The sequence below is a fragment of the Tenrec ecaudatus genome, chromosome 1 (assembly GCF_050624435.1).
Source record: "Tenrec ecaudatus isolate mTenEca1 chromosome 1, mTenEca1.hap1, whole genome shotgun sequence".
NCBI lineage: Eukaryota > Metazoa > Chordata > Mammalia > Afrosoricida > Tenrecidae > Tenrec > Tenrec ecaudatus.
In genome coordinates, this window is record NC_134530.1 from 252668485 (window position 1) to 252684222 (window position 15738).

Here is a 15738-nt window from a genome sequence, read left to right on the forward strand (position 1 = left end):
GTAGAATTGGGATTATGATAGTCATGGGGGAGGGAGCATTTAGGAACTGGAGGAAAGTTGTGTTTCATCGTTACAACAATGCACCCTGACTGGCTTGTCTCCTCCCCATGACCTTTCCATAAGGGGATGTCCAATTGCCTACAGATGGGCTTTGGGTCTCCACTCTGCACTCCCCCCCTCATTCACTATGGTAAGATTTTTTTTGTTCTGATGGTGCCTTATACCTGATCTCTTCGACACCTCATGATCGCACAGACTGGTGTGCTTCTTCCATGTGGGCTTTGTTGCTTCTGAGCTAGATGGCTGCTTGTTTACCTTCAAGCCTTTAAGACCCAAGACACTATATCTTTTGATAGCTAGGCACCATCAGCTTTTTTTCTTTTTTTTTTTTAGAAGAACAGATTCCAGAACTTTATTTTCCTGGTTCATTCAAACTTAATGGTGAAATGTATAACCCAATACAATAAAGCACATATTTTAACTAAAATTATTCACTTTTGAAAAATGTACATTTTCTTTTTTTTAAACATTTTATTAGGGGTTCATACAACTCTTATCACAATCCATACATATACATACATCAATTGTATAAAGCACATCTGTACATTCTTTGCCCTAATCATTTTCAAGTATTTGCTCTCCACTTAAGCCCTTTGCATCAGGTCCTTTTTTTCCCCCCTCCCTCCCCGTTCCCCTCATCCCTCATGAGCCCTTGATAATTTATAGATTATTATTTTGTCATATCTTGCCCTATCCGGTGTCTCCCTTCACCCCCTTTTCTGTTGTCCATCCCCCAGGGAGGAGGTCACATGTAGATCCTTGTAATCAGTTCCCCCTTTCCAACCCACTCACTCTCTACTCTCCCAGTATTGCCCCTCACACCCCTGGTCCTGAAGGTATCATCCATCCTGGATTCCCTGTGCCTCCAGCTCCTATATGCACCAGTGTACAAGTACAACCTCTGCTCTATCCAGACTTGCAAGGTAGAATTCGGATCATGGTAGTGGGCGGGGGGGGGAGGGGGGGAAAGGAAGCAACCAGGATCTGGGGGAAAGCTGTATTCTTCATCGGTGCCACATTGCACCCTGACTGACTCATCTCCTCCCCTAGACACCTCTGTGAGGGGATCTCCAATGGCCGACAAATGGGCTTTGGGTCTCCACTCTGCACTTCCCCCTTCATTCACTATGGTAAGATTTTTTTTTTTGATGATGATGATGATGCCTTATACCTGGTCCCTTTGGCCCCTCGTGATCACACAGGCTGGTATGCTTCTTCCATGTGGGCTTTGTTGCTTCTGAGCTAGATGGCCGCTTGTTCACCTTCAAGCCTTTAAGACCCGAGGCACTATCTCTTTTGATAGCCAGCACCATCGCTTTCTTTGCCACATTTGCTATGTACCCGTTTGTCCTCAGCGATCCTATCAAGGAGGTGTGCACCCAATTATATGATTTTTTGTTCTTTGATGCCTGATAACTGATCCCTTCGGCACCTCATGATTACACAGGCTGATGTGTTCTTCCATGTGGGCTTTGTTGCTCCTGAGCTAGATGGCCACTTGTTTACCCTCAAGCTTTTAAAACACCACATGCTCTATCTTTTGATAACCGAGCACCATCAGCTTTCTTCACCACATTTGCTTTTTCACCTTCTTTGTCTTCAGCGGTTATATCGGGAAGGTGAGCATCACAGAATGCCAATTTAATCAAAGAAAGTATTCTTGCATTGAGGGAGTACTTGAATGCTGAAGGTGGACTTTGGGGCCAGGGCGTGGTGACCCAACAGACTGGACTGGAAAACACTCCTAAAGGCCAACAAATGATCTTTGAACTAACTACAAGCTTTTCTTTCTTGTTGTATTTTGTTTCGTTCTTTGTCAGTCATTTGTTGGTGGTGTTGTTTTGTTGTATATTGTTGCTTGGTTTTGTTCTGTCTTGTTTTTGTACATGTTATTATTTCTGCAGGTCTGTCTAAATAAGATAGGATGAACAATCTGGAGGAGAAAACAATGGGCCCGACAGTTCGGGGGGACATGGAAGAGGGGAAGGTGGGGGGAAAGGAAGTGGTGTTTACAAATCCAGGGACAAGGAACAACAAGTGATCCAAATTGGTGGTGAGGTGGGTATGGGAGGCCTGGTAGGGCATGATCAAGGGTAATGTAACCAAGAGGAATTGCTGAAACCCAGGTGGGAACTGAGCATGATAGTGGGACAGGAGGAAAGTCAAGGGAAATAGAGGAAACAGCTGAGAGGCAAAGGACATTTATAGAGGTCTAAATAAAGACATGAGCATATGTAAATATATATAGATGGGGAAATAGATCTATGTGCCTATATTTATAGGTTTAGTATTAAGGTAGCAGAAGGGCATTGAGCATCTCTAATGGGAAGGCTGCAGCACTGGGCTCAATCGTGAGGATGGTGCAGGGCCCAGCAGTGTTTCTTTTTGTTATGCATAGAGTCACTATTGGTCAGCATTGGAACCTGTGTTAGACAGGGTTCTCTAGAGAAACAAAAGCAGGACACATAATTTTATATATATTTATATAGATACATAGATAACATAAATAAACAGTTACTTAATCTATAGAGCAGTACAAATGGCTCAATCCAACTCACTTCCATGAGACAGTTGAAAGACACTGGCAGTCCTTCAAGTCTCTGTAGAAAATTCAGGCTACCCGGGAACAGGCAGCAAACAGCAAGGCAGGTCACCAACAGTCAGCCAGATGACAGGATCCAACAGTCCCCAGCTCAAGAGATGTATATTCCAGTAGTGTAGTGAAGCAAGTCTTGAAGGAACCTCAAATTACAGCGACACAGTCCACGGGTAGTGTAGCTTGCAGATTGAGGCACAGAACAAGCAAGGCAACTGCACACTGGTGCAATGATCAAAAAAGCAAGAGACAAGAAAGGTGAGACTCACTGAGCCATTTATCTCTCCACTCTTCAATTAATCCCACATGTGCTCATTGGTCATGTTGGCACAATAAACCTTAACAATCTCAATCCACCCCTTGCCAACTTGGCACCTGTACACAATTCTTTAGCTATATATAATTTCCAGACATTAATGAAATCACACTTATACTTAACATCAAACATGTATCATATATAAAATGAAAACAGAGTCCAATTGTATCTGATATATAATACATGAACAAGGAAAGATATTCAATAAGCACAAATAAATAAAATACACTGATAATCACAAATCTGCTTTTGCAATTGATCACGTGGTCGTAACTGATAGGGAGAACTACCTTTCTCTACTACCCATTCTGTATTACCTTTGCCCTCAGCAAGCACCTCAACTAGCGGCAGTTTTTGGCCTGGTGGGGTGACCCAGACCTTCATTCCTGAGTGGTCTGGGTCATTATAAGTCTTGTCAGGATTGGGTTGCTGTAATTTACCATTTACTTTAATCACAGGGCATGGTAACACTAAGAGTCGGCCTATGGGATCTCCTGGATTCCAGACATATTCTTCTTTACCTCCATTATGTAACACCAGTTCAATTTCTCCTTGGTAATCTGGATCAAGCACACCACTCAGTACAATGACACCCTTCGTGAGCTGTTGATCCAAAGGCATGGGAAGCCCAAAGTGCCCAGGGGGCTTTTTCAGCTGCCAGTTCAGTGGAATCCATGCTGTTTCCAGGTGGGAGAGTTCCTTTCTTCGGGACCAGGACCTCCAGGCCTGAGGAACACAGGGTTGCTGGGACAGGAAGCAAAAATGCTGCAAAGGGATCACTAGGAGTAACAGTAAGTGGTGTCACTCCAGCTTCCACCCCTTGGTTCCTGGACCCATGAATTCTGGCTATTGGAGACACAGCACCATATACCGGCTGCTGGTTTAAAGCATATACAGCTTCCTGGAGAACATTGCCCCAGCCCTGCAAGTTGTTGTCACCTAGTTGGCACAGTAATTGTGTCTTTAGGAGCCCATTCAATCGTTCTATCAAACCAGCAGCTTCAGGATGATGAGGAACATGATACGGCCAGTGGATTCCATGGGCATGGGCCCATTGCTGCACTGCATTTGCTATGAAGTGAGTTCCTTGATCTGAAGCAATGCTATGTGGGATGCCATGCCGGTGGATGAGGCATTCTGTAAGTCCATGAACGGTAGCATTGCATGCAGGGAAGGCAAGTCCATATCCAGAGTAGGTGTCTATTCCAGTAAAAACCAAATGCTTCCTCCTCCATGATGGAAGTGGTCCTATGTAATCAACCTGCCACCAAGTTGCCACTTGGATCTCCCGAGAAATGGTCCCATATCTTGGACTTAATGTTGGTTTCTGCTACTGGCAAATGGGGCATTCAGCAGTGGCAGTGGTCAATTCAGCCTTAGTGAGTGGAAGTCCATGTTGCTGTGCCCATGCATAACCTCCATCCCTGCCGCCATGTCCACTTTGTTCATGTGCCCATTGGGTGATAACAGGAGTGGCAGAGGAGAGAGGAGGACCACTCTCCACAGTGCGTGTCAACTTATCCACTTGATTGTTAAAGGCCTATTCTGTAGAGGTTACCCATTGGTGAGCGTTCACCCGAGATACTAATACCTTTATTTTCTTGGCCTATCCAGAGAGATCTGTACACATACCTCTTCCCCACACCTCCTTGTCACCAATTTTCCAATCATGTTCCTTCCAATTCCCTATCTAGCCAAGCCATTAGCCACAGCCCATGAATAAATATACAGTCTCACATCTGGCCATTTTCCCTTGCAGGCAAACTGAACAGCCAGGTGCTCAAAAGTTCTGCCCATTGGGAAGATTTCCCTTCACCACTGTCCTTTAGGGAGTTCCCAGAAAGGGGCTGTAGTGCTGCTGCTGTCCACTTATGAGTGGCACCTGCATATCGTGCAGACCCATCCATAAACCAAGCATGACTTTTTTGGTCTTCAGTTAAAGTATGGTAAGGAACTCCCCAGGAGGCCATAGGTGCAGCCAGGGAGAAAGGAGGCAATGTGACAGGAGTGGAGACTGTGGGCATTTGGGCCACTTCTTCATGCAGCTTACTTGTCTCTTCAGGTCCTGCTTTGGCCCGATCGCGTATATACCACTTCCACTTAACAATGGAGAATTGCTGCGCACATCCAACTTAATGACTCTGTGGGTCAGACAATACCCAGTTCATGATGGGCAGCTCAGGCCTCATGGTGACTTGGTGGCCCATGGTGAGGTGCTCAGTCTCCACCAAGGCCCAGTAACAGGCCAACAGCCTGTATCGATCATGTAAATATTTAGTAGGTTTCCCATCTATTTCATTCCTAGGACACCGTGGCTAAGTAGCCAATGCCATAATTCCACATGAGACAGGTTGATTTAGTGCTGACACCTGCCCTCTACCACCACAGGGACCAATCAGCCCCATTGTGGGCAAATGTCGGAGTTCACTTAGGGCAGTGCCCACTGTTAATCCTGGTGCACATAAAATAGCAATTACAGGAGTCTTCAGAGATGCTGGGGCCCACTTCACAAACTTGTTCCTTATGGTTGTGGTGAAGGGTATGTCCTCAGGACACCCCCTTTTTGGTTCTATGGGAATATCCTGACAGATCCATTCCAACATTCCAATTTCCCTAAGCTTTTGGATGCCTTCTACAGTGTACCAACGCAGGTCAGGTACTTCAACTTGGTCTAATCTAGGCCATCTGGCAGTCCATGCTTCAGCAAACCAACCAAATAAAGAATTTGATCCTCTCTTAGCCTCTCTCGCAGAGACATTGAATGAAGAGTCTGTGCTTAGGGGTCCCATATCCAGAAACTCAGACCGGTCTAATATTACATTTCTTGCATCAGTATCCCACACCCTTAGTAGTCATACCCAGGGATATTCCCCAGGCTTCTTCTTGTACCTATTCGAAAACTTGAGCAGATCTTTGTGAGTATAGTGCACTTCTTCTTGGGTAATCATCTCAACCTCACCTTTAGGAGCTTTGTGAGACTTAATTTTAGTTACAGGTCTAGTGGAAATAATGGGTGGTGAGGGTGTTTCTTGAATGCTCTCAGCAATATCTTGTAAGGCATCTCCCTCAGTCAATGCTACAGATGCAGCCCCACCTGGCATTTCAGCTTGAACAGTTTGGCTAATCTGCTCAGGTGTGGGTTGTTTTATTGATAATGAATTAATACCTTCAACTGGGAGGGGTGGATCTATTGACTGGGGTGGGTCAATTGTTTCTAGGGGCTCAATATCCTCCTCTTCTGTATCTTCCGTCCATATGTTCCCATCCCATGTTTCAGGGTTCCAACTTTTTCTTATCAATGCCCTCACTTTGGTATCAGACACTGCTCTACATCTGCAATTCAGCCGACATTGTAATTCAGCCCCTCTCAGAATGAGACTCTGGACCTGGTTCTCAGCAATGTCAGCTCTATTACTTGAGGACAGAAGGCTCTCCTTTGTAGCACAGGCAGAAGCTTTTAAGTCTGTTAGTTGGCACTTGAGGTGTGCTTCTGAGGCTCTGAGACCATCCCTCTCCTTAATCACACTTTCCATTGTAAGGTGGACCAGCCAACCAGCTTCCCTGTACTTGTCATCCTGACAAAACTGCTGGAAAATATCAAACATACGATCACCCACACCCTCTCCTTTAACCAGCACCTCATCTATCGGTGGTGATACTGTAGATATTAGCTGGATGGTACAGGACCCAGCAGTGTTTCTTTCTATTTTTAGGGGAGAGCATGAACGCAGTCCCCCACTACCGGAGTGCAATGGATGAGCCTCGCCCTGGGAAAACCACCTTCGTGATCATGGTATCTCCCCCGCCAGGTAAGTATTCCCAGCAGTGTTTCTTTCTGTTATGCATAGAGTCACTATTGGTCAGCATTGACTTAATGACACCTAACAACAACAACAACAACAAAGAACACAGCTAAAAACATAGCACTTTATTTCCTCAGAGTGAAAAATGAGAAAATCATTAAAAATAATTTAGGAAATTCAACTTGGGCTCAAGGGGAGAGAAATAAGTCCTACCTTTTGAAGGAAGAAATGCCAAATAATTTGTGAACATATTTTTTAAACAACTACAAAGGTGTGTTCTAAAGAGTGACTGTCAACTGATTGACTCTAACATGGATGGAGAAGGGAATAATGTTAAGAGGGACTGATGAGCATGGGGTAAAGTCTTATTGAATGCTGGGAATAACCTAGTGAGAAAGCTAGAAACATTAGACTTGATGCAAACAAAAAATAAAGTAAAAGAACTCTGAGAAAATAGACATTGCCAGAAACAAAAGAAAACATCAAATAATAACATAAATGAGAAAAAAAGTGAATACAGCAAAGTAAAAATAACATGGCAATATTTTAGAAAGGACTAGAATGCAAGAGAGATGTCTCAAATATTAAAAATCTATTTAAAAATTAATAGACAATTAATAGACTAATTGACAAAATCTCTCAGGAAACACAGAGACAAAAGGATAGAGACTAGAGATAAAATATAATGAAATTATCATTCAATTGGAAGTTCTCATATCCAAATAATCAGAGTTTCAGAAAAAATTATTAAATAAGATGGAAAATTATCAGAGAAACTATACAGCAAATTTTCCCAACTGAAGGACATGTGTTTCTAACTTGCAAAATATAACTACCATATATACTTGAGTATAAGCTGACCCAAATATCAGCCTAGGAACCTAATTTTACCACAAAAACTTCATTAAAAATGTGCTGAAAAACTCAGCTTATACTAGAGTATATATGGTAAGTGCTAAGTACAATAAAAGAAAAGGAACCCACACCAAGGCATATTATCATAAAATTTCAGAATACAGAGCTAGAAAGAAATCCTTAAAAATTTATAATAATGCAAAGAGGACCTACAGAAAAATTAGGAATCACAACAGCATCACTCTAAACCAAAAGATATGAGGAGGGAAAGGATATCCAACCTACAATTCTTAACTAAGACAAAGTCTCCCTGAAGTAAGAGATTAAAATAAAGACATTTCTTAAATGTAAACATTTCAGAAAATGTACTTCCCATCCAATCTTTCTCAGAGAGATATTATATTTGTTGGGGAATGTGCTCCAGCAAAAGAATAAAAATAAACCAACAAACAAAAAGAGGAAACACATGACCCAATGCAAGAGAAAGATGAAAGTAAGTCCTAAGCCAATAACTCTTAGGGCCACCTTTGGTTAAGGCACCATGAATGGTGGCTGTTTAGAAAAAGGAAAAGCAGGTCAGTGGTCTGAGGGGGACCCTGGAGGAGGCATGGACAGCTGCCTCAGATGGCACAGCAGGATGCAGGGGAGGCTGATGGTGAAGAAGAGACAGTAATACAATACTTCCTGCAGCTTCTCCAACTGGGTCTCCTGATAATTGATAGAACACAGACAGCCCCTGCCAAACCTGATCTCCACTGTGCTGCATGAACAGGGACTGTACACACACTCACACTTGCAAACACATTCTCCATGACACCCTCTAAGAGACAGGTGGAGAGTGCCTAAGAGCATATCAACAAAACAATCTTCTATTAAATTTAAATACAATGCCTCCAATACACAAACCACTTCAGATCATGCATGACAAGACAAGGTGACTCAAGTGGCCAAAACATGGTACTAAGAATAATTCCTGAAAAGCTACTTGATGAACTATGTTAATTAGGTATAGTACAAAGATTGTTAATTAGATATATTTCAGAAGTTGCAGAGGTTGCCACAGTACTAGAAAAAAAAAGGTGTTTACACCAAAGACCAGCAAGTAGAAATCCAAAAGCTAAATACTATGCCTTGAGTAAAAGAAGATAACATTGGATAACAACGGTGTAGAATTAGGTCGCTGGAAGGCTGAATTCAAAAGCTTGAAGGCAATCTCACATTGTTAATCTGGGTGAGGAACAATTGGACAAAAGAAAAAAACACCTGATGAATGTCCAGGGATTATGGGGATTCCACCAAGAGGAAGAAGAACAGAACAGGAAGACTAAAGGAAAAAACAAACAAACAAACAGAAAAGGTGGTCAGAAAGTTTGTGGAAGAAAACGTTCCTAATGTCATGGAAGAGAAGACTAAGCATTCAAGAAGCTGTATGTACCCCAGGTAGGATAAACACCAAAAGAAATCATAAGGTATTCAAACATCCAGAACCAAAGATAAGAAACTCATGCTGATGATAGCTTGGGATAAACACAAAGTTACCTAAGAAGGAGAACTAATAAGACTAACATCTGATTTCTTAGCTGAAACCATGCAGGCAAGAAGGCAATGAAATTATACATATTAAGAACTCTGAAAAAATATTCCAAGCCAAGAACTATATGCCCGGCAAAATGTCCCCTCAAGAATGATGGCAAAGTTCTGGCATTTCCAGATACAAAGAAATAGAAAGAATTTGTATAAATCAGATCACCTGTACAAGAATTACTGAAGGGCATTCTTCAGATAGATCGCTGGCAACAATCTGACATAAGCAAACTTCAAAATGCCTAGAAGTCAACCTAGATAAAGAAGTACCCATGATAAAACAAACCTGAAAAACTAAAAATGAACCAGAGGTGATAATTTGTAGCAAAGACAACAACAGCATTGTAAGAAGAGGGAAGAGTATAGTTACAGAACTTCCAAATGGAGATGACCTTAAGTAGGTTTAACTTGGGTAGAAGAGAAGGCAATACATGTTGAAGAAAGTTGGCCAAAAGCATGGTGAAGGCAGAAACAGATACGAAAGGTGTTACCATTAAGGCATCAGGTAAATAAAATTATATACATCCAATAATGGTAATCAATGGGTAAATGCACAGACTAAATGGTGTGGGGAGGGGGAAAGTATATTCACAAGGACATAGACAGATGTTGCTGTGTATTTGTATGTGAATATTTGCCTTTTCTGAATACATGGATAAATGTGGTAGAGCATAACAGGGACAAAGTTATGGCAATGAATTAGATCTAAGTAAACACCTTGAAGGGATGCCTGGGGGCTCAGAACCAAAGTCCCAGAGACACCAAGATCAATTAGCATAACAACCAACAAAGACAGTGGTCTGCATAATGCTTTGGAGGGTGCAGCTATTAGTCTCACTGTTTCCAGAGGAAATAAACGTGCTGAAAATCAAAGAGATGGAAACAATTAGTCCAATGGACTAGTGGACCATGTGAATATGTCTTTACCCTAACACCAGAAGAATTAAGTGGTGCCCAGCTGTCACTGCCACTACTACAAAAGAATCACTTTAAAAAAGGTTCTGCATAGTCTGTAAAGGGAACAATAACAGTGAAATACACTTTAAAAGACACCAATTTAGGTCAAAGGGACAGTGTTTACACAAGAACAAAGGAAAGGAAGTGGCGAAAGTTGGGATTACATTAATGTGCTAAAAATAAATGTATTCATGTTGAATTTTAAATTGGTCTGTTAATAAATACATAAATAAAACTGGTCTGCTTTGAAAATCCACCCAATCACAAATAAATTTAGAAATTTGGGCCTCTACTTAATTCTTACCTCAGTAAAAGAATGGTCTGTCCTAATAATGTGGCGCTGTAAGATATTCACCTTCCTAACACGATCTCGGAAGACAAAATGGATGCACAAGCAAATGTGCTGAAGAAAGCTGATGGTGATTGGCTATTAAAAGATAGCATCTGCTGATGGTGCACAGCTATCAAAAGATATAGTGTCTGGGGTCTTAAAAGCTTGAAGGTAAACAAGCGGCCATCTAGCTCAGAAGCAACAAAGCCCACATGGAAGAAACACACCAGCCTGTGTGATCATGATCACGAGGTGCCAAAGGGATCAGTTATCAGGCATCAAAGAACAAAAAATCCTATTACTGTGTGCTCATCTCCATGATACAATCGCTGAAGACACATGGATGCATAAGCAAATGTGGCAAAGAAAGCTGATGGTGCCTGGTTATCAAAAGATATAGTGTCTGGAGTCTTAAAGGCTTGAAGGTAAACAAGCGGCCATCTAACTTGGAAGCAACAAAGCCCACATGGTAGAAGCACACCAGCCTGTGCGATCACAAGGTGTTGAAGGGACCAGGGTATCAGGCATCATCAGAACAAAAAGTCTTACCATAGTGAATGAGGGGGAGGGGGGAGTGGAGACCCAAAGCCCATTTGTAGGCCACTGGACATCCCCTTACAGAAGGGGAGGAGAGAACCCAGTCAGGGTGCAATGTAGCAACGATGAAAAATACAACTTTCCTCTAGTTCCTAAATGCTTCCTCCCCGCCCCTCCCCGACCTATCATGATCCCAGTTCTATCTTGAAAGTCTGGCTAGACTTGGATGTTGAAAAAAAAAAAAAAGTACAGCTAGCTGTTGTGGAAACAGTTCAGCAATTCTTCAAAAATTACACCCAAAATATCATATCACCTAGCAATTGCACCCAAAAGAATTAAAAGCAGGGACACAGAACAAAAATAGAGACACTAATATTCATGGCAACATTATTCACAATAGCCCAGAAGGAGAAACAAACCAAGTGTCCATGTACTGATAGATAACAAAATGTGGTATTATGTAGCCACAGAAATAAATGAAAGTCAGTTACATGCTGCAACGTGGATTAACCTTGAGGTCATTATGCTTATAAGTCAGACACAAAAGGACAAGTATTTTATGATTCCACTTACATGAAATAACCAGAAATAGGCAAATTCATAGAGCCAGAGAGTAGATTAGAGGTACCAGGGGGTGAAGGTAGGAGAAAATACAGAGTTACTGTTTCATAGGTTATAATGTAATTAATTACTTAATATGGACCTTTTAACCATAACCCTATTTTGTGATGTAGTATAAAGTCTAGTCTCTATACCTGTGGTTACAATCTCATTTTGGAGGGAGTTCTCTCTATGCTATTGATACAGGATTAAAGGAGGCTATATTTGGAGTCCCCACTGTACCAGAGGATGTGACTCAAGTCACCACTCTTTGTTTCCTTGGGTTTATGGTTTGCAGCAGGCAAAATCCACACCTCCCAAACCCCAGATGTAGGCACGACACCATCATTGTGACCTCTCCCTCCTGAGCATGCAAAGAACACTAGTACTGAGGCACTAATAATGATAAACACAAATGTGACGCAAGTTACTGCCTCAGAAGACTGTTGGCCAAAGACTTGAGTAGCCACCTTGATGTGTGTCCCAGTGTGCTGCCACTTTAGACATTGCACTCTCTTGCTCTGGATCCTGCATATGGTTTACTCCTGCTTGCCCTCTGGTCCTTGGGCCCTGAGTTGTGGCCTATCACCTGACTGGTTACATCAGCTTTGTGGATGAGGAGGCCCCTCAGACTTCTGAACTTTGGATTTGGACTTGCCACCTTCCACAATCATGTGGGCTATTTCCTAGTGGCTCATGAATTCTGAGATGTCGCAGTGAAATTCAGAAGCCTAGGCCGTGAGGAAATATATCAACGGGAGGAGATGTGGTTGCTATCAGGGATAAAGGAATGGCATAGCATTTTGAAACAGTTGAACATTTGGGACATCTTTAATCTCTACCTCATGGGCACTAATATTTATTTTTGTAATTTAAAAAAATTGTATTGTGATCATCACTGGTACTAGTATTGTATTAACCTTTCTAAGGGACTCAGGCTTGCATGTGGGTAGTTTCTGTTGGAGCCATGAACTGCCTTTAGACATAGAAATGGTTGCCCAATGTTGTGAACATAGTTAATATCACTGATACTGAACAAGAGGCAAAATGGCAAGTTTTGTGTTATATTTCCACTGTTTTTAAAACAACTTTAAAGAGTTTATTTTAAAAAGAACATCTGAATTTTGAATGCAGCCCTTCGAGAGTACGGAACTGATCACCCTGAAATCTATTTAGCAGAGTAAGAAAATGATCAAACTGCCCTAACTTTTCCCATGTTAGACAAAAGATGTTGAAAGGAAAAATAAAATTGAGGTCTTTAATTGCATTAGTCATATTTCAAGTGCTCAATAGTCACATGGCTGGTGGAAAGTGCGGCCCTAAACCAAACTTCCAGCTCATAGGAAATAAAAGGGATAGTAGATAATACCAGTTAAATGACGCCGAGACAACCCAAAACATGAGACGTGCCTGTCATTTAAGAAAAATAAAAAAAGAAATGGCGAGCCTTGATTTTGTATTTCATACTGCATTTTGTTCACCAAAAGCAAAGATCACCCTCTGGTGTTCAAAGGAACACCACCTCAGTTCCTTGTGGATGCCCAAACTGTCATTTTGATGTGGTGTAAATGGAAGAAGACAGAATTCTTCAGGGAAGTTACTCACTGCCATTGGGTCAATACTGCCTCATTGTAATCCTGTAGCACAGAGTAGAACTGACTTTGTGGACTTCCTAGACTGTAATTCTTTATGGGATTAGAAAGCCTGTTTTACAGAAGAGCAGCTGGTGGTTTTGAACTGCTGACCTTTAGGTTAGCAGCCTATGTCATAACCAGTATGCCACCAGGGGTCCTCCCAGGGAAGAGTTTAGAGAGATGGGAAGAAAACACCATCTTCAGAAGTATATAAACTTAGATGGAGAATATGTCAAGAAATAATGTTAGGTGCCGCTAGTTGCTTGACTCATAGTAATCCTACGTCACAATAGAACAAAACACCGCCAGCCCTGCACCCTCCTCACAAGCATCCACAAGCATCGCTCTGTTTGAGACCATTTGTTGCCGCCATTGTGTCAATCCATCTAGTGGAGGATGTTTTGTTTTGCTTTTCCCCGATGACCCACGACTTTATCAAACATGATGCCCTTCTCCAGGACTGGTTCCTCCTGATTACATGCTCAGTGTGTGAGCTGACATCTCTCCATCCTCCCTTCTAAGGAGCATTTTGGTTGCATTTCTTCCAACACAGATTTGTGTATGTTCTTCATGCAGTCCATGGTTTAATTCAATATTCTTTGCCAATGCCATAATTGAAATGCATCAATTCTTCAGTCTTCCTTTTCATTGTCCACCTTTCACATATAGGAGGCATTTGAAAATTTCCTCGCTTGGGTCAGATTCACCTTACGCTTTAAAATGACATCTTTGGTCTTGTATTAGAGCTTGAATTCCAAGCACCCTGGTTGCAGAAAGCTATGGATGACATTTATTTGCAGTCCCCATGTACACTAAGCCTTCACTGAAATTCCTTCTGATCACGAATTCTTTCAAATCATGCCCTATGGACACTAAGATGTACAGTCTTGCCCTCAGACAGAGTGCACTAGAAAGTGGATTTTCTTCACTCCTCTCAGGCCAGCCCAAGGAGAGGCAGTCTTGATGGCGATCTCTGTACTAGGCGGGATGATACTTGAGTCACAGTCATGAGTCGTGGCTTATCAGTTGTGTCCTGCCTTGATTGGAAGGCCCTGGACCAATCTTATAAGCTCTTCTATCTAACATAATGTAAGAGTCCAAATGATGGTTCTGCTCCCATTCTGTTGTCCTATCAGCAACTGTGATAGTGATGTACTGACCTGCCACCAATCATAAAATTGTGTTTCCTTTGTTCCATATCTTACATAACTAGTTTCCTGACAATAAATTCTTAGATGCCATTGTGGCCTTGTGCTAACGGTCTCCTTCATTCGGATATGCCTTTGTTCTATTTAAGACAACATTCTCTGTAAACTGTATTTGAGATCAGGATGTCTTTTACATTCTAATACACTCTTTAACACATTTTGTTATATTTAATAAAACTGATTTCATAATACTTTTTTACTTACCCTGACATATGCCTAAAAATGCTCATTCAAGCATTTTCTTGAAACAGTGAAAAACAAAAATTTTCTGTATGCCAATCAGAAGGATTAAATGAGTAAGACTATAGGTGCTTACATGAAAAAAAGTCTAATCGTTTGTTAAATGGAAAAAATGACTCACTGCAAATTCGAGAATGCAGTATCATTTGGACATATGTGTGCCATAGGTAGCTATGTATAGCAATGTCCATGGGCATGGACAACATGGACTAGAGAGGCTTTTACTTTTTACTCTATATACGCCAGTGCTGTTTTAATGATTATGACAAGTATATACTCATTTAATAATTTTAAGTTAATTTTAAAAAGAGGTAAGGAGCATATGAAACAGTTAATTGTGTCTACCTTAATCTCAACTCATTTCTATACTACAGGTCTAAGACTAAATCATTACAGCCTTGTTTTTGTCAGGTGATGAGACTGGTGTATTAGAATCACCAACTTTGTAGTTAACAGACCAAACAACTGTTTCATTGTCTCTTGCCTCTTTTTAAAATTAATTTAAAATTATTACATGAGTACATATTTGTACATTTGTCACTGACACCAGGGATCTTTAGAGGAGAAAAAAAGAAGTGAGATTTTTACTTTTTAACTCTAAAGACTGTTAAACAAAAAGCAACAACAAAAAAATCGAACATGTCCATTATGCATTTTTTGTGAACTATTTTAATGTGGGGGAAAAAAGGGAAAATATTTACGGAAAACTGTAAGGAATTTTGGGCGTGAAACAGAACCAAAGATCCAATCGGCAAAATTTAGAAGCAGGCTTTATTGGGAGGCATGTGGGCGGATTCAGCAACTCAGGGAATTGAGCTATTAAAACCACGCTTTGGGAAATTTAGGCTGCGGTTTTTATACCCCTGCTGGCAGACACAGCTGGGAAGGGTCCAAGCCGGGGAGGATCTGTGCACACAGGTGCTTCAGAAGGGAGGTCTTTGACCTTATCTATATGCCAAGGATGGCTACAGTGGAGTGTGCATATCTTCAGAAAACATTCTGGCTCCAGGAATTTGA